Source organism: Silene latifolia, chromosome Y, assembly GCF_048544455.1.
Source record: "Silene latifolia isolate original U9 population chromosome Y, ASM4854445v1, whole genome shotgun sequence".
Lineage (NCBI taxonomy): Eukaryota > Viridiplantae > Streptophyta > Magnoliopsida > Caryophyllales > Caryophyllaceae > Silene > Silene latifolia.
Window position 1 is genome coordinate 457,765,884 of NC_133538.1, and position 4,715 is coordinate 457,770,598.

Consider the following 4,715-nt stretch of genomic DNA (forward strand, 5'->3'; position numbering starts at 1 on the left):
AAAACCTACCCTAGTTGGAAGGCTACAAAAACCACTGATGCCGATTCCTTTGGTTCTCCACCAACCAAAACCAGACGACCTCATAGATCCTTCCCTGATTTGGGTATGACTTATGCCACAGCCTTGGAAAGGCTAATCTCCAAAGGAAAGCTCAAACCGATTGGTCTCACTCCAGACCCTCTACTAAACAAGCGAGGACCTAGATGGGACGGAAAACTGTTTTGTCAATATCACCAAGGTCGCGGGCATGACACTGAAACGTGTCTCCCCCTAAAAGGCGTCATCCTTGATATGATCGAAAAGGGAGAGTTACCATTACCTCCATCAACAAACAACAAAAACAACCCTCCAGAAAACTTTATTGAACATCGTCAGGAATCTTCCCTAAACTGCTCTCATCTCATATCTCCCGACGATGAGAAAATTCATGCAATTGACGAAGATGGCATACAAAGCACTATTATGATGCTCTCCGTCTCCATCAACAACATATTCTCAAAGTTGCAAGTTGCTATCGATGACTTGAACACCCGGATGGCTAATTTGGAGAAAAGGGTCGATACTACCGAAAATGAAACTGGCCATCAAGAAGAAAACAAACCCTTGGTTCACCAACCAACAAATGCTGAAAGTAAGGAACCGTCTGATGGTTCCCACACCCAAAAAACCACCAACAAAGAACAAGAAATTGGCTCACCAAAATACCCTTCAAAATATCAAGAAACGTCCCCAAAACTTCCCATTGACAACAACCAAATCCTACTTCTGCCTAGGCTTGACAAAAACAAAACTCACAAAAACATCCCAAAAAAACACCAATGTTGGAATCAGGGGAAAATATCAAAGGGTATTCATAGATCTGGGAATAACATATGGCACCGCTCTGGGGATACTTTCTTCAGAAGGATTACTGCAACCTATTGGCCCCACTCCGGATCCAAAACCAGAAAACATAACCCAATTTTGGAATGGCTATGCATATTGTCTATATCACATAGGCAAGGGGCATAGAACTGAAGCGTGCTAAGAGCTCAAGCACGCCATACAAGATGGAATTGAGGATGGCAGGTTTTCCACCTTACTCGTAACCACTCCAGACAAAGAACCAGGGCCGCCTAATAGGAAGTTCGTCGATTTGGGTAATCGAGAAGATGAGTATTCTGCCAATCATTTGGTAAAAAGGAGAAAGGTAGGCTCAACACCATCCTATCAGCAAGGAGATGGGGCTTTAGTTAAACATGTAATTGACTGCCTTCAGTCAAATTATGCATCCCGTTTGAAGGGTTGTAACATTGAAAGTGTCGAGGGCCTATCAACAGAAATTTCTCGCATTAACGAAATCATTAAAGGAGGTTCAACATCTGTGACCCCTCCCGAAAAGCAAGTCTTCCGCATTACCGAAGTAAAATTTATAGAGCCTTCGCCAGAAAGAGCCACACACCCGCAAAGACAATTTTCAGACTTGGGCATGCCTTATGCCATTGCTTTTAGAGTGCTTGTCTCTGAAGGACTAATCCAACCGATTGGCCCCATTCCAGATCTTACACCCAAGAAAAGAGGCCGTTTTTGGGACGGTTCCCAATATTGCCTATTCCATAGGGGTAATGGGCACAACATAGAGATGTGCTGGAAGCTCAAACATATCATCCAAAACATGCTCGATGGTGGCAGGTTGTCTTTATCAACCCTGAATCATTTCATGGAAAAGAATTGTCCCCATGGGCGTCTTAGTCCTCAAAAACAGGACAACCTTCTAGGATCTCATACTTCTAGCGTCCCAAACAACGAGAGTGAAGTGCTCAAGTGGGTCAACGCTCAAGACCAGACATTCAAGCCGCTGGATGCTGCAAAGGAGACCTTCGAGGGGGAAAGTGATGATTAGGAGTCTGTATCTACGATTGAGTCTGAGTCCGAATCCGAGTCTTAGGCTTTCTCATATCTATACCAGCGTCTGTCCTTTTAATCCTAAATGCCAACTGGGGGTTGTCCCCATGAGTCACCTGTATCCATCGAGTCTATGCTAACCTCTTATTTATCTAAATAAAAGCACAATTTCCAACTATCATATATTCTCCCCTTTACCATTTCCCGTTGACAACGAGAAATGATTTGAGAATTGATTGAAAACAAACAATATGTCCAATTCAATGTGAGTACACTCGAGTGATGTTCCGTACAGAGTAAGCGGAGGACTAAAAACTCCGTGTCCATTCTCTTTACCTATTCCATGTCTGGCAATAGAAACCTTTCATTAGCACCCGATCTATAACGAGCTCTCAACAAAAGGGATCCTACGACGAACCTAGATAACAAACCATAACATCTCCTTCTTTATGTTCAATGAGGGAAGGCAAGCCCATTCCCCACAAAAACATCCCATCACCAAATATCAACCTCTCACCAAAAGGTACATCCCCGTCTGCACCTCTACCTTCCTCGAACGAAGGACGGCAAAAAACCAATATATCCAAAGCGAAAGGCCAAAATCAAAGGCCCAAGCCAATATCCATTCACCCGAAGTCAAAGCGAAAGGCCAAAATTAAAGGCCCAAGCCAATAGCCATTCACCCGAAGCCAAAGCAAAAGGCCAAAATCAAAGGCCCAAGCCAATAGCCATTCACCCGAAGCCAAAGCGAAAGGCCAAAATCAAAGGCCCAAGCCAATTGCCAATTCACTCAAGGCCAAAGCCAAAGTCAAGGTCAAAGCAAAAACCAAAGTCAATTCACTCAAAAGCAAAATCCAAAGCCAAAGGCTACTCACCCAACGTCAAGGCCAAGACCCAAGCCAAAATCAAAACAAAACAAGATTGAAACCCTTTTCTCAAAAAGGCCAAAATCCAAAGAAAGAATCCAACACACAAAATCCTAGACAAGAGAGTCCAAAATACCAAATCCAGGACCAACAAGTCCAAAGCCCAGGATCAACAAGTCCAACACACCAATTCCGGGATCAACAAGTCCAAAACACCAAACACTAAAACCTCAACCAAAATTGCTTCACCCCTAAGTCCTTTTAGAGACTGCTATAGGGAGACCTATCTAGGCTTCTGAGGATTCCCCTCAAGCTCGTAATATCACACCTTAACCTTAGGTCCAGACATGGGATTTTGATCCCACATTATTTACCAACCATTTCATGCTCAGGCCACATCAAGCCTGAGACCCCATTCCGCACCACATTACAAGCCGTAACCCATCGGCCTAATAACCACGAATACAAGCTCCAGATTTTTATCTGTCAAACAAAACTCTTATTACCAAGCTTCACATTCCAAAATGGCGAAGCCATTTCTACCCTGACCCCGATACGGAGTCTTCAAAACATTGCTTTCTTAGAGTCCACTTTTAGTGTGCTCACGTAACAAGGAACATTTTCACAAACTACGCCTCTTGGCTTCATGATCAAGAGGTATTTGTCTCCTATCAACCATCGAGTCACCAAACGGAATTTACCGTCGTGACCCTCAACTGCATATTTTTATCTGTCAAACAAACCTTTTATTACCAAGCTCCACATTCCGTAATATCGAAGCTTTTTTCACCCTGACCCAGATACGGAGTCCTCGAATGCTTTGCTACCGAGAACGGGACATACCTAGTCTACCCTTAGGGTCAACTTTTTAGTGCGCTCACATGATAAGGAACATTTTCACAAATTACACCTCTTCGATTCATGATCAAGGAGGAATTATCTCAAATCAATTTCTGGAGTCACCAAACGGAGTTTACCGTCGTGACCCTCACACTTTAAGGTCCTAACAACTCCCTTAGGCACACATTCAGACGAGTCACCAAACGGAGTTTACCGTCGTGACCCTCGCACTTTAAGGTCTTAACAACTCTCTTAGGCACACATTCAGACGAGTCACCAAACGACTTTTACCATGGTGACCGTCACACTTTCAGGTCCTAACAACTTGCTTAGGCACACACACATTTAGAACTACGATCTGGTTTGATTTCACTTCACGTGAATACGTAGGCAGTCCTTCAAGGACACAACCATACACCTCAAAATCACTTCAAGGTCCTAACAGTTAGCTTAGGCACACAAACACATTCAAAACTACGATCTGATTTGATTTCAAAAACACGCAAATACGTAGGCAGTCCTATTACGAGGACAAAACCTTACCCCCACACGCATTCAATTTTTAAACCTTCAATTTGCAACCCATTGCACACACACTCAGAACTACGATCTGGTTTGATTTCGCAAACACGCAAATACGTAGGCAGTCTTATTACAAGGGCACAACTGCATACTCCTTTCACAACATTTACAATTTTCAGTCCCTAAAAAACAGTTCAGAACTACGATCTGGTTTGATTTCGCAAACACGCGAATAAGTAGCCAGTCCCCCCAACAAGGACACAACCGCATACCCCTTTCAATCTCAACCATCAACATCAATCCTCAAAAGCAGCCCACCCAGCTGCAAAAATTAATCTTATACCTCTTTATTGGGGCTTCTTCCTTAAGACGTCGCCCATTCCCTGTTTTGTCAAATTCCCACCTTCTCACTCTGGGGGCTTCTCTTTCGAGATGCCACCAATCCTTTATCCTCAAACATCTTTTGAGTCTCAACTACAGTCTGAAATAAAATGACCTTTTGCCTAGTGCTCGGTTCGGACGATGACGAGGTCTTGGTTCCGCTCTCCGAATCATCATGCCTCAGAGAGGGATCTCAAACAAGCAAGCGAAGGCAAATGTGTC